Source organism: Papaver somniferum, unplaced genomic scaffold (genome assembly GCF_003573695.1).
Source record: "Papaver somniferum cultivar HN1 unplaced genomic scaffold, ASM357369v1 unplaced-scaffold_22, whole genome shotgun sequence".
NCBI classification, from domain to species: domain Eukaryota; kingdom Viridiplantae; phylum Streptophyta; class Magnoliopsida; order Ranunculales; family Papaveraceae; genus Papaver; species Papaver somniferum.
The window spans coordinates 4,024,964-4,041,073 of record NW_020632152.1 but is presented as its reverse complement, the minus strand read 5'-3'; the positions used below and the strand labels follow the sequence as shown (position 1 = coordinate 4,041,073).

General features: G+C 37.2%; 1 non-coding gene across 1 annotated transcript; it reads right to left on the bottom strand.

The window, feature by feature from the left end:
• Positions 1-276: 276 nt before the first annotated feature.
• TRNAE-CUC lies at positions 277-349 on the bottom strand. The gene has a single exon. It is a non-coding gene; the product is annotated as a tRNA-Glu (tRNA).
• Between the last annotated feature and the right edge of the window lie 15,761 nt (positions 350-16,110).

Sequence of the window (16,110 nt, the reverse complement as noted above, 5' to 3'; positions counted from 1 at the left end):
GTACAAAATTGAGTTCATTTTGTGGTTAGTTTATCATAAAAGGGCTAAGTGGTGACATCCATTGGAATCTTCAATTCTCCAGAAGAATACTTCTCTAAGTCTCTAATAAAGATTTGGGATTGTTACAATTTCGAAGGTTTTCGCCTTCAAGATGACAATGAACCAGTCTTATCATCGTGTCCTGAAGTGAATGGCACCAAAAAAAATTCCGTTGCCGGGATTTTCTTATCATCGTGTCCTGAAGTTAACGGCACCATGCAAAAAGACAGAAAAAAATTCCGTTGCCGGGACTTGAACCCGGGTCTCTCGGGTGAGAGCCGAGTACCCTAACCACCTAGACTACAACGGATCGTTGTACAGGAAAACAATGTAGGCGCCTAGCTAGTATCCTTGTAACTTCTTATGTTGGCTGATATGCAGCAATATCCCTGCATTCTTGGAAGTCTTACTTGGAGGTCTTAATTTGAGCAACCTAAAAAGAGAATGACATAAAAAAAAAATCCATGAGATTGTTTTTGGTTGCAACCCAAAGACTGTAATTCATGTTTTTGATGGGATTCTTATTTTTCTCACTCCCTACATATACAGAGAGATTATTAAACTCATCATGCCTTAGTAATCCATCCATCTCATCACTCACAACTTTCTTCTTCACCAATTCACATTTTTTTTTTCTTTCTTTCTTTTAATTGATTTTTGGCAGTAAATGATGGCGGATACCATTGTCCGGATGATGTGGTCCAAAAAAGGTGCAGTTGAGGATTCCCCTCCTAATTCCCACCTAGTTGAAATTTTCAGTAGTGCGATATGGGTTTACTATGGGACAATAAATCCCCACGTTCTTCTTCTTTCCATCAATGATGGGTTTAATATCCTTATCCAACTCAGCTATCTCGCTTAGGGGTGCACATACCCTATTCATACCCGCCAACCCTATCCTACCCGCCAGTTTTTTAACCGTATCCTACCCTATCCACTATTTGGCGGGTAGGATGGCGGGTGAAGATTTTCTTAACCGCCAATAAACGGGTAGGGTGGCGGGTAAAGCTCGAAATTATCCTACCCTACTGGTCTTCGAGCAATTCCTACTAGAGGTGCACATACCCTATCCATACCCGCCAACCCTACCCTACCCGCCAGTTTTTTAACCGCATCCTACCCTATCCACTATTTGGCGGGTAGGGTGACGGGTAAAGATTTTCTTAACCGCCAATAAACGGATAGGGTGGCGGGTATAGGTCATATCCTACCCACCCTACCCGTTGTGCAGCCCTAATCTCGCTATATATCTTCACTCTGCAAGCAAGAAACAAAGACTTTCTGTAGGCAAAAAGAGTCTAGTTGGGTCTGTTATCTACCTTTTAATGGGGCTTTTGTTCACTTTGATCGAATTTCCCAGCGAAACTAGCGTAGATTATGGAATAGCGACATTAGCTTCAAGGTTGGGTAGATCAGCATGGCTTGATGCGTTGACGTCAGCTGGTGACACAAACTCTAAGTCGTGGGGAGTTACCCCATTTGAATTACTGTATGACATCGGCATCTACAGTCTATTAGTTTCATTGGCTGATCTTTTATATGGTTTATTTTTAAGATTTACATAGTTTTTCTTATTATTTCTAGGTCGGGTTGTTTTGCTTTATAATCAGATTACAATCCCTTATATTTATTTATTTTGCTGCCAACCTTGTATATGTGCATTCTTCTTTTTCTAATGACTGTGTCTGTGCGTGATATCAAAGAACAAATAGAAACAAACAAGTTCGCCATGTCAAAGACTTTGTGTTTAGATTTGAAATCTCTTTTCTCAATCTTTTGGGTAGTATTTTCAACTCCATGAAGGCCACTTATTTGATCATAGATAAAACAGAAATATTCCTCTATTATTTTCTATCAGAACTATTCTAATGTAGACGAGTTTCTATTTCATGTTACGTTCTTAAAAGTATAGATATGCTTCGCTATGTTTGATTTTTTCCATGGTTTGTTTTTAAGATTTACATAGTTTCTCTTATTATTTCTAGGGTTTTTTTAGATTGAAAGGGAGAATTCATTAAAAGAAAGAATGTACAATGCAAGCTACCAGAGATAGCTGAGGAAAGAAAAATCATCAAAGATTACATAAAAATACTGTCCCAATTTTGGACAGAATATGAAAAGTTCAGTTATTTATTTATTTATAAAGATTTCTAGGTAGGTTTGCTGTGCTTCATAATCAAAGTACAACGCTGTATATTTATTTATTTATTTATTTATCCATAATCCATGTTTTGGAAACAATAGGTTTATTTAGCCCTCCTTAATGTTATATTTTGGCTCCGCGGCTGTGAAGCGGAGACCAGGAATTCCTGGTTCTATTACACAATATTGAGATGTTAAACTCAAAATCTTGAGAATATCTGGAGAGTAATTAATTAGCTTTGCTGTGATATGAATCTTGCGGTTTGATCCATGAATCCTACTCTACTATTATTGAAAGGCATATTGATGAAAATGTATACTTCCGAGAACCAAAAAACGGCACAGATCAAAATACAATTCAAGAAAGTTAGGATGAAGAATCTGGCCAGAAGAAGAGAAGGTATTACTAGAGATTATATAAGAATTTTTCGTCGTTAACATTGATGTGATATACAAGCTTGGCAAATAATATTTTCACACTCTTGGCAAAACTACTTTGTTACTTATTTCTGGTTCATGTACATCATCGAATCTTACTCAGCCATTTCCATTTGGCATCTCACGGATTACTGCATGTATTTGTTAATCTCGCAAGGGCAGGGCAGCTATTGTTCAATGGATGTGGGCTTTAACATCAATAGTTATACTACTTATAACCCACCAAAGCCCATTATGTAACAAGTGTTCCAAATGTATGCTCCTAAAATTTTACATCTTGTAAATTGTTGCCAAGGATCAAACTTCAAAGTGTACACTCTTAAGTTTATCGTTTCTTTAGAGGACCTATATGTTATTTCTGGCTTGTGCAGTTGTGTTTCTTAACAGTCATGTAACATTTGGTATTAATGGGATATATAACTCCTGTGATGAACAAAGATGTATCTATTTATCTTCACTTAGTGATATTATTTGAATGATAGATTGAAAAAGATATATAATGGATCCAATAAAAAAAAAACGATCCAAAATTGGCAGACGTACGTATTATGTGCTCGTGACAAAGAGAAATAATTTTAGATGTAAATTGGCTGACAGATGCAAAATAGTTTCGACAATCTATCCTAATCCTGATTCCTACCAACTGATTAGGTAAATACGTACAAGAAAAATTCTTATAAATTTTGGCCTCACCAGTGATGTTAAAGCCAGCTTTTCTGATACCAAAAATATCTGACAAATTCAGAGAGTTAAAGAGTTGGTGTAACCGCCGGTCTATTTCGGAGGAAACAACGAAGTTCATGGATAAAACTAGTGAGAATAATTCTGACTAATCAGTGTCATTCAAGTTGCACGCCCATATGATCAACAAGGTAAAACCGTAGAAGGTACTAATATTCCTGACAAGATTGAGCTCACTGGACACGTTAAAAACTATGTAACTAACACAATAAGAATTAACGATAAACAATTCTTATATAATCCCTTGGGGATACCATCTCTTTGTGTAGCCACATTCTTCATCCTAACATTGTTGAATTGCATTTCGATCTACATAGTTTCTTGGTTCTCAGAAGTATAGCATTTTCATCAATATGTCTTTCAATCTTTCAACAATATACCTAGTCATTCAAACAAGTATTGAACTACTAGATGTTGATTATGCTGGTTATATTAAGAGTTAATAGATATATTGTATGAGCCGAGATTCCATTTTATTCGCTGAAGGTCGAGAACGGAGTAACCAGCCTATTGGAAAGAGATCCAACATGTTCTACTGACTTGATGGTCTTGTTCCCATCGGTGCATGAATGGAGACGTTGAAGAAATGATAAGTTTTGCTTAGAATATCTCATGCGATACAACATTGTTACTTTATGACATTTTACTATCAATGTTCGATCCTCTCTGCTAGTTATATTAAAGTTCCATCACTCTCCAATGACTTGTGAATGTCAACAAGCTCTTCCATTAGGTGGAGTTGGTATGTTCTTCTTCGTTTTCAAGAGAGGTAGTTTGGATTACGAAATGCCAATATATTAGAGTACATTTTACATTTTTATCTTGCGAATAGTTTTTTTTTTTTTTGAAAATGAAAGAAAATTATTCGCAAGATAAAAAGTTAATATGTATCCTATTAAGAAACTGTAATATATGCTCGTAATGATGTTAGATGTAATGGTCAATGAGTAATAGAATCTCCCCTCCTTTAAAAACACTAAGTCATATGATCTCCCACGTTGCACGGTGAATGTGACAACCCGTCAAATTAAATTAAATTAAATAAAAGCTTTCACACAGAGTAATTCTGAAGAGGACAAGTGGCGGAACTCTATTGGTTAAGACATTAAAAACTGGATTACACTCTCTTTACACCCTGTATGTAACTGACCGTTAGTAACACCGTTAGCGAAAATGTGGGTATACAATACTTTTGTCCATTTTTGTGGCTAAAAACTTCATTACACTTTGTTTACACCAAATATTAACTGTACGTTAATTGACGCCGTTAGTGTGGACAATACCTACATCAAAAACTAAACCTAAAGCTAACAGGGACACCAAGTGAGTTTCATTTTGTTCTTAATTCTTCTCTTTCTTCTGTGCTTCATGTTTTCTCCCTGTTGAACTCAAATCCAATGAATAGCTTTTTTTTTGTGAGGGATTCATGTACATCTTGAGATCCAGATAAATTGAAGAAGAGGGTGATCAATCTGGAAGCTAATTGAGCTCCGAAAGAAGATGAAATCACAAGAAATGGAAATTAGGGTTTCTGCTAGAATTGAATAAGTTGTACATTTGGAAGAGGGGTTCGATTTAGAGAATGCAGATGGATATTAGAGATTGGTATTGTGTATTGAGAGTAAAGGAGGAGATTTAGCTCCTGATTCTCTAAAAGCTGATGATCAGGTAGGCATCCATTTCTCATCTAATTGAAGATATTGTCAAGTTTCTCCTTATTTTCTTCCGAAAATATGTATTGAATCCCTACTAAGTGGAATGGGTTAGTGTTTGTGTATCTATACGTTTTTGGCATTACAAGTAGTAATTTGTGGTGAAATCACCAAATGTAGCATATTGTGATGTTTTTGTTATCACGATGTTAAGGGGGTTTTGGCATCTTACCATGTTTATTTTTATTCCTGGGTGCGTCTTTGGTAGATCTTAGCTAAAGCCATTGTCAATAGGAAGTTGAGACGGTGATGCACTTCGAGTTTCACTGGTAGATTTTAATGTTATTTAACCTTTTTATCCTTATTGGATGATTAATTAGGATTGTTCAGTCACTTCAGTCAATTAATAAACCTGATTTTTTTGGCAGACAGCTGTTATAGGGTCGTTTGTCCTCGGATATTAAAACCAATGATGGTTCAGTTCGAGTGGTGGGATATATGATATCACTAAGATGATGATCACTTATCACCTTCTCGGGGGAAAAATTTAGGTATTCTTGAATCTGTAAGTACTCCAGAGCTCTCATCAACACTTGCAAGACATGAGAAGGATGAAGATATTGTTAAGCATACAACAGAGAGTCTTGAGGAAGACTCTCTGCTCAGTTAGTCAGTCAGTTAGCACTAGTCTATAGGCTAGTTAGTCGTTCCTTTTGTTAGCTATAAACTCGTTCTCAGAGTCAGTAACAATATTTTGTTTTATCAAAAACTCTGTGACCTTATCTCTTTGAAAAATAAATAAGAGTTCAATCTCCACAAGATTTTTGTGGAAGACATTCACCAAAAATTGTGTTCTAAGTTGGTATCAGCTTGTCGATCCAACGCTTCCGCAAAAACAAAAACAACAAACAAAAAAAAAACAAAACCCTACAACATCACTAATGGCTTCAACATCTAGCCTTAGACAAATCCAGATTCATCACCTGGTAACTCTCAAACATACAGAAACCAATCATCTCCTTTGGAAGACACAGTTCAAACCTATCCTAAAAGGATATGGTCTCACTGGTTTTATTGATGGAACCAAGGTAAAACCTTCTAGAACCCTACATGATAGTGATGATATCAACCCAGATTTTACAGAACATGAGGCTTGTGATTCATTGTTGGTTGGATGGCTAAACTCCACTCTTACACCTGCAGTGCTAGCTGAAGTTGGTCTACTGGATACGACAAAGCAAGTTTGGGATAAGCTAGAGAGCTATTTTACACCAAAAACCCTTGCTCATCAGGTGAATCTGAAAAGGCAACTTCATTCACTACAGAAAGGTAATAAACCTCTTAAACAATTTTTGCAAGAAGCTAAGAGTTTATTTGAGCAGCTTACTGCATCTGGATGCACGGTTTCAGATGATGAGAAGAAACAGGCCATCAGTAATGGTCTAAATCAATCTTATGACACAATTGTAACTTCATTGAGCACTGCTGAAAATATGACTATAGATAGCTTCTATACTCATTTACTAACCTTTGATATGCGGTTAGAACAACAGTTACAGTCTTTGCAGCAACCTTTGGCTAATGTAGCTGTTTCCAGTAGCAAGCCTGATCAGAGACGTTTCAATAACCATGAGAATCAATATTCGTACAATAATAATCAGAACAACAGGAGGAACAACAACAACAATCCAAGAAACAACAACAATTCTCAGCAGCAGCCAAGAGGTAATCAGGGATATCAAGTATATCAAATTTGTAAGAAGAGGAATCACACGGAAAATCGGTGCTGGTTTAGATATGAGAAAAGTAATGACAATCAACGTCATCCTGCAGCTTACATAGCTTTACCAGGTGGACAGAATGATAATGGTTGGGTAACGGACACGGGAGCTACTCATCATCTTACTGCAGATTTGAGGAATCTCACTATTCCTCATGAGTATGATGGTACTGAGCAAGTCCACGTTGGTAATGGTGATGCACTCAACATTGCCAATGTTGGTAATGCCTCATTCCTCTATAAGTCAAGATCTTTTGTTTTGAACAACATTTATCATGTTCCACAAATAAAAACAAACTTGCTGTCAGTTACTCAATTCTGCAAGGACAATGATGTATTTTTTGAATTTCGCACTTCTTACTTTGTTGTGAAGGACAAGCAAACGGGGGCAACACTGCTGCGAGGGCTGAATAGGAATGGTCTCTACGTCTTTTAGGGTATAGACATGCTAGCACCTTCAATAAAGCCGCAATCTCATGTCTCTTCTACTCTACCACTGTGGCACCAACGTCTGGGTCATCCTATGTTGCGTACGGTCTCCAAAGTTTGTCATCAATATTCAATTCCAGTCTTAAGTAATAGTTTTGATTTTTGTCACTCCTGTCATGTTAGTAAAAGCAGGAAACTACCTTTCTCTCTTAGAAAAACTGTTTATGACAAGACGTTAAGCTTGATAGTCTCTGATATTTGGGTTTCACCCTAGCTGTCTAGACTTGGATTTCATTATTATATTCTTTTTATGGATGTTTATTCACATTTTACATGGATTTATCCTCTTGTCCAACGTTCTGATGCATTACATACATTCATTCTCTTTCGAAAACAAATTGAAAATCTTACTGAACATAGAGTTAAGGTTTTTCAATCTGATAATGCTCTTGAATACAAAAAATTCACTTCTTATCTGAATGATTCTGGAGTCCAACATAGGTTTTCTTGCCCACATACTTCACCTCAGAGTGGACTTGCAGAACGTCGTATACGTCATGTGACTGAGTCTGGTTTGGCTCTATTATTTCATGCACACATGCCACAGTCCTTTTGGGCTGATGCATTCTCTACAGCTTGCTATCTCATTAACAGACTCCCTAAATCCAAATCTGAGAAAAAAAACTCCTCTTGAACTCCTATTTAATAAGCAACCAGATTACACCTTTCTAAGAGTTTTTGGCTGCTTAGCATATCCCTGCCTTCGCCAATACAATAAACATAAACTAGAGCCACGTTCTCTTCCGTGTGTTTTTATAGGCTATAGCAGTGCTCACAAAGGTTACATGTGTCTGCATCATGATACAAATAGAATCTATATTAGTCGTCATGTTCGTTTTGAAGAGAGATCATTCCCTTTTATTCCTATTCCACAGCAGCTGCCGTCGCCTTGTTCAGGCATAAAACCCTCTTGTACTAGTGTATTGTTTTCTCATCCTTTTATAAAACCAAGTCTCTCAGCAGCACAAGAAACTGGTACTCTGCAGTCACCTGTTCACAGTGCTTCACCTACTCAATCAGAACCTGCGTTGTCAACTGAAACTGCATCACCAACTGCTCAAGGTTCTCCGGTGTCTACAACGCAGATTATGGACACACTCAGTGTTTCTCAGGAAGACTCAGGCAGATCTTTAGACTTAAATCAGCAGATACAACACAATGTTCAGCAGGAAGTTGATCATCCCATGCAGCAAGTTGCAGTCACTCATCCGATGGTTACAAGGGCTAAGACAGGTATATCAAAGCCCATTCAAAAATTGTGCTTGACAGCAACGAAGCATCCTCTTCCATAGTCTGATTTCATGGAGCCAACATGCTTTTCTGCTGCGAACAAAGATCCAAAGTGGAGGAAACCTATGGATGATCAGATCAATTCTCTTATTCAAAATGGTACGTACTCGCTGGTTAAGTATGAGCCTGGCATGAATGTAGTTGGTTCGAAATGGGTTTTCCGTGTTAAGCAAAACCCGGATGGGAGTATCGAGATACGCAAAGCACGTTTGGTTGTGAAAGGCTTCAATCAACAGGCAGGTGTTGATTACGGTGAAACTTTCAGTCCTGTTGTCAAACCATGTACTATTCGACTTGTATTATCACTTGTTGTGATGAATCGTTGGCAGATGAAACAATTGGATGTTGAGAATGCCTTTTTACATGGCCATTTGGAAGAAGAAGTCTTCATGAAGCAACCGCCAGGATATGTAGACCAAAATTTTCCCAATCATGTTTGTAAGCTGCACAAGTCGCTTTACGGTCTTAAACAAGCTCCCCGTGCTTGGTTTTCGAAACTCACCAATCACTTGTTGCATCTTGGGTTTAAAGCCTCGATTGTTGGCAGCTCCTTGTTTGTACTGTTGTCTGCATCTTACACTATATATGTCTTGGTGTACGTTGATGATATAATAGTCACAGGGTCGGATCCAACTATGATTACCAAGCTCATTGCAGATCTTGGTAAAGCCTTTGCTATAAAATACATGGATGATTTGTCTTTATTTTGGGGAGTTGAGGTTCTCAGGCAAGGTTCAGATATTGTTTTAACTCAGCGCAAATATGTAACTGATCTTCTATGTCGAACCAAGATGGATGGCGTTAAACCAGTGACTACACCTTTAGCCTCAAATGCCAAGATTTAGAAACTTGGCTCAGAAAAGTTTGCAGATCCAACATTGTATCGCAGTGTTGTTGGTGCACTTCAATATTTACATCTGATGCGGCCAGACATTTCAGTGGCAGTTAATAAAGTTTGTCAATATATGCATGAGCCGTTTGTGGAGCATTGGGAGCTGGTGAAGAGGATCATTCGTTATCTGAAGCATACAATTGACTATGGTTTACATCTGAAATCATATAGGGACTTCTCTTTGCATGCTTATTCTGATGCGGACTGGGTAGGCAGTTTAGATGACCGCAGGTCTACAAGTGGATATTGTGTATTCTTTGGTGGGAATTTAATTTCTTGGAGTGCCAAAAAGCAGAAGACTGTGTCTAAGTCTAGCACGGAGGCTGAGCATAGGGGAGTTGCGATTGCTACTTCTGAGGTAATATGGATTCAGTCGTTACTTAAGGAGCTTGGTATTTCTACAACCACTCCAACGTTGTGGTGTGATAATCTTGGTGCGACGTATCTCACTGCAAACCCTGTTTTTCATGCACGTACTAAACACATAGAGATCGACTATCATTTTGTGCGGGAAACAGTAGCTGAAAAGAAGTTACAGGTGCGGTTAATATGTTCTAAAGACCAATTGGCTGATATATTTACGAAGGGGCTCTCTTCTCCAAGGTTTCACTACATTCGGAACAAGTTGCACATTCGTCAACTAAAGTACAACTTGAGGGGAGGTGTTAAGCATACAACAGAGAGTCTTCCTCAAGACTCTATGCTCAGTTAGTCAGTCAGTTAGCACTAGTCTATAGGCTAGTTAGTCGTTCCTTTTGTTAGCTATAAACTCGTTCTCAGAGTCAGTAACAATATTTTGGTTTATCAAAAACTCTGTGATCTTATCTCTTTGTATAAATAAGAGTTCAATCTCCACAAGATTTTTGTGGTAGATATTCACCAAAAATAGTGTTCTAAATGATATTACAACAGAGGGAAACATATCACTTGGTGATGATGCTGATGGGGTGAATCGGAATCGAAAATAAGGTGATTTCCTATGTTCAGATCAAATTAGGTTCCTTTGTCTTTATTGTCCACTTGTGAATTGCGCATTGACATTAAGATCTGCTGCTTTCTTACACAGCTAATTTGCTTATATGTGAAACTTGAAGCAGCGACTGTCCAAAAACTTTACACTTATGACTCATCTCTTGGCGAAAAAACAGGTATACAGTATACCATCATTAAATGGTGCAAGTTTATGTAGCTATAACAACTTTTTATAAAGCTGATTACGCATGTATATTTGAGAAACGGTGTAACATGACCAGAAACTTATGGTGATGAATGAAAATTGGGAACATGATGATGAGTTCATCGTGCAAGATGTGAACTCACGATTATGAAATGTAGCCAGTATTTACCAGCGACGGTTAGTAAAATGTAGCCTCTCCTTTAACCTTAAGTAATCGTATTCTCAGCTGTGTGAGCATGACAAGCAGACATGGTTTTCAGTTGAACATGGTTAATGCTTTGAATTAAGATTAAGAAAGGCACGAGTTAATAACCTTAATTATCCTTTTAAAACAGTAAAAAGCAGTAGCAGCTTTATGTTTTTTAAAGTTGTTGTTTTTGTCAACTATCACCAGTTTTTGGTGAAGGAAGTAAATTTAGAAAATCTGGAATACATAAATATGAAAGAAGGAAGTGGAACATACCACCGAGCACCAACCCACATTTTCATTGCTCACAAGTGACAACAGAGACGTACATGTCATTTGAAGCATATATGATAGTAATACTTTAAGAATTTTTAATGCACCAAGTCAATAATCCAAAGCGACGAGGGGTGAGGCGAATCCGAGCCGCACTAAATCAAAAATGCATGCCGTATCAAATCACCACCGAGCGGAGCAAAGCAACGCCAAACCAAATCAATAATCCTAAGCGACGCTTTTCAAATGTTTCGCGAACCCTGTCTTTATTGAACGAAGATAAAAAAAATACACCAAATCAAGAATCTTAAACGACAGGGCGAGGCAAAGCTGAGCCACATCAAATCAAAAATCCTAAGCATACATTAGCACATTGGGACGGGACAAGGCGAACCTGAACACACCAAATTAAAAATTCTAAAAGACAGGGCAAACGAATCGCCCCGACACCAAATAAAAATTCACGAAGGGGCAGTCGAAGCTATATTACATCAAACCAAAAATGTGGTTAAAAATAAAAAATGATGGTAGATGGTTTTCAGGTCATCCCGGTGCGTAGAACGGGCACAAAATCTAGTGACTAATAATTATATGTTCCTCCAATTTTGGTTTGTTGCGTGAATAATGTATAACCAAAGGAGTACGTTCGCATCCAACTTTTCTCGAATTGAGTCATTGACCAAAACTTTGGAGACCTATAAAATTACCCATTTCTAGTAAACTTGTTCTCATTATATCGCTATATGCTAACTCTAAGTAATTTCAAATACAATAGCTTGGAAACAAACATGTTCTGTTTTTAGTCTTCTAGATACAAAAGAAACTATGCTTAGTAAAGCATGTAAATTTGTTCTCAAGTGATTGTAAAGCTAACCTACTTCAATCATTTGCTCCGGCCATCTAAGGTGGTCATGGTACATCGCATAAAAGTGCAAATAACACAACTTTAGGCAAAGATCAACACTAAATTTGCAGTAGTCATCCATTGGAATAGCAAATGTATATACTACTTGTAGCTGATCAATATAATTGTTATAGTATCCCTTTGTTACATCCAATCTGTCAAAATTACTTTGGTTGTTCATGTCGGTCATTTTTGGTTGTGTGGTACGTCCTCATGTGGTCAATGAGTTAAATGTGACAAGAATCTCTTTACTGGTTTATGTCAGTTAGAATGTTGCAGCTAGGGTTCATGGTTTTAAACGTGGCCAATGAAGTTCGGTATGTCAGGAAAATCATTTTTCACTGAATGCATTTTTTCCATCCAGGTATTCATATGATATGACTTTGGATATTATTAACGCCATTTACCAACACCAACTCTCCAAATTAAATGGTGAATGACATTGCCAACATCTGACTGATATAACCAAAGTCATCAAGCTGGACATAAATGAGATGAGATTCATGACATATTGAACTTGATTGGCCACGTTAAGAACCTTGCACCTAATTCTGACAACCTTACAAGATTGCTTGACGTAAACCAGTCAGCTCATCAAGATTCCCTTGACATATGACAGACTATGCACCTACTATGAATGACATAACCTAAGTAATTTTGACACATTGGATGCAAAAAAGGGACTATTACACAAGCTAGTAAGTAGTATCCTATTCAACTACTGCTGTGCTGCATAACAAGTGCAAGACCTCAAAATAATTTTCTATTAAGCATTTTCCATCAAGGTAGAAAGGCATCTTTGAGGTAACTCCTTAGATGTTTCTAAAAGACTAGATTCAGAACACGTTTGTTTTCAAGCCATTATAATTTCAGAAAATGTGCTATATAGCCAAAATTGTACCTTTTCTGGGTCAAATGGACGGGTAAGCTTTTTCCCTGGGTCAAATGGACAGTACATATTTTTATTAGAAACAGACATAAGTACCTTTTCTATCACACTACTAAACATCAGACGGGGAACATTTCTTCTCGTCTTCTACGTCGCCTCCATAAAAACCAGATCCAAAACTGCTCTCACCTTCTCCACCATAGACATCATCAAAAACTTCTCTCGTTCTACATCAGAATTTCTTCACCATCACAACCAGCACCACCACCACCAGTTCCACCACACCAAAAATCCACCACAATTTCACCTTCATTAATCAACACCAAGTCGACTTAGTCAGAAGTATTTATCACTACATCTTCATTCATCGTTGTAATTGGTTTCTCCCCCTTCTGCTCGCAATAGTATCATCATCTTTTTTTACCGCCTACACCGTCAATAGTATCATCATATCTCAAACTGGAGACATCATCGTTGAAATAGGTTTCTCCGCCATCTACAAACACGAACACCAGCTCCGGCATGAAGGATTTATAGCCTAATTAGGCTTTAAATCGATTAATTTCACAAAATGTTCCCTAGAAGTAGTAAGTTTCCAAACCCTAATTTGGTTTTGATTTTATTTTCAGAATTGCATGATTGATTTGTTGAATTGGTTTATTTTATTTATATTTCACTAGATGTAACTGGATTTTAGTTGGGTTGTTGTAAAAAAAAATTATGTTTATGTTTTGGATGAAACTGGATTGCATTTGTTATATGAATTGTATGTTTTGGATGAAATGGTTTTCATATGGTTATATGAATTGTATTCTAAGTATAGGCATAACAGGTGTTTGTAAGAATGCACGAGTGATTTTCTATGGCATATAGCATCTGTACGACTAAATTTGATAGGATGTAACGGGTTTACATCTAACTTTAACTTAGGATGTAACTGGTTTACATCTAATTTTAAGTTGGGATATAACTTACAAAACCTTAGTATGTTTGTTGGAATTGAAATGAGAATAATAACACAACACTGGATGTAGCTAGTATTTCTCCAAATAATAGTATTAACACTGGAAGTAACCAGTTAGATCCTATGTTGTTGCTTGATGTACTCGAGGACATCTCGTGTCGAAATACTAGTAACATTGGATGTACTCAGTTACATCCTCCCTATTCGAATAGTAGTAACACTGGATGTACCTAGTTACATCCAATCTATTCAAATAGTAGTAACACTGGATGCTACCAGTTACGTCCTGTGTCGAATATTAGTAACACTGGATGTAACTAGTTACGTCCTAGTTTAAATCGGGTTAGGTATCGCTCATTTGAAACTAGATGAAACTGGTTTCATCTTGTTTTATATTGTTGAATTTGGTTTCGTCAAGTTTAGATTAGGTTAAATTTGAATTTTCAGTAATTTTAAACTAGGATGAAACTGATTGCATCATATTTTAGATTGGGTGAATATGTCATAAATAAATGATGAATCTTTAATTATTGAATTAGGTATCACTCATTTTAAACTAGATGAAACTGGTTTCATCTTGTTTTAGATTGTTGAATTTGGTTTTATCATGTTTAGATTAGTTGAATTTGAATTTTCAGTCATTTAATACAGGATGAAACTGATTGCATCCTGTTTTAGATTGGTGTTACTGCTGGTAATGAATACTCAATGATGTAATGAATCTGAGATGGAGCTGAAATTTCAGGTGATAGAAATTGATATGTTGATGTAGCAGGTGATAGCAGGGTTGGAAAGGATAGGATGGTTAGAGCCGAGCCTATCCGAGGAATGTAATGGTGGTGATTTGAGCTGAGATTCCGGATTATAGATCTGGTGCTAGTTGGAGTTAGAAGAACATGATGAATGGGTCGTGGATGGAGTTATGAAATGAAGTTGCAGCTGCGGGATTGGATTGAGTTTGGTTGCAGTTCAACCGTGGATGGAGTTATGAAATGAAGTTCATAGATATGATGTTTCTCATGTGGTTGATCTCTACTTTTACACCAAATACTTGTACATTATGTCCACAAAAAGGTGATAAGAGTTGTTTCTCAAGTTGTTGCAAAATCTTGTAATGTATCTTGTTGTTGGCTCAGTCGATATTGCGGTGACTGTGATTGTGGATGCTTTAGTAAAATCTCATGCAACAAGTGTTTTTGTGCTTTCCAACATGCAAATCATGCACCAGTTTTTGTTCTTGCTTCAAATGTGACTCTTATTCTTGCTTTTAATGTCCTACCCTTAAATCTTATAGTTGTTTTATATGTAAAAACATATGCTATAATCCTGAAAACTTGTAGTCGTTTCCTCGTGGTGTGAACATTTTAAATGGATTGGGAACCGAAGCTGGTGCTCCTTTGACATGTCGTCCACATGCGTACAAAGTTCTGTTCTGCATCAGTATTTGATTGTTTATCTCAGCATCTCTGGTATTATTGATTTCATGTGTTGAATAAGCATTAAGAAAATATGTCCCTCAACCAGGTTGCATTTACTGGAAGTTCTGGAACTGTTTCTAAGGTGATGGCCTCTGTAGCTCAACTGGTCAAGGTATGTTATAGTGACATAGTGTTAACAGTTGCTGGTTTAAGCGTCACTTTTCCAAAGAATGAAAAATTACACGGTTAGAATCTGTTATTCCATTTCTCACTGCAGTCCACTTGTTTAATTTTTTGTTTCAAGAAGTGGTCTTATAATAATGTAATGATGACATTTACAGATTTATGCAGTTTCGATAACCATCAGGATTGTGCTTGGTTTTGTGCTTCTTACATTGATCTCCATTTCTATCACCTTTCATGGTTCTGGAAATAGCTATACTGAACGATGGTAAGGCTCCATCCTTGTAGAACCTGTATACGAAATAAATTATCTAGTCTTCCCTTAACGCTTGAGTGGATCTGGTGATGGAAGTGGATGAGAAATGGGTTTCTTGTGAATCTGATGTGTGGTCACCGTTAATGAAATAACAGGTTTATGATTGCTATTGCTGTCAGAGTTGGCTGTGAAGAGCAGTAGAAGAGAATATGAAGCTCATGTCGTTGTTGGCTGGCTGAGTAGATGAATCCGTTGCTAGTGAAACATGGAAGAGCTGGAGAAGTTTTGCTTGACTGATGGATTGCAGGTTTGATTGATTTGTGGAGTTTGCAAGGGAGCTACAAAATGATTTGAAGATAATCAGCTGATTCTGGTACTGTTTGCTCATGGGGTGTA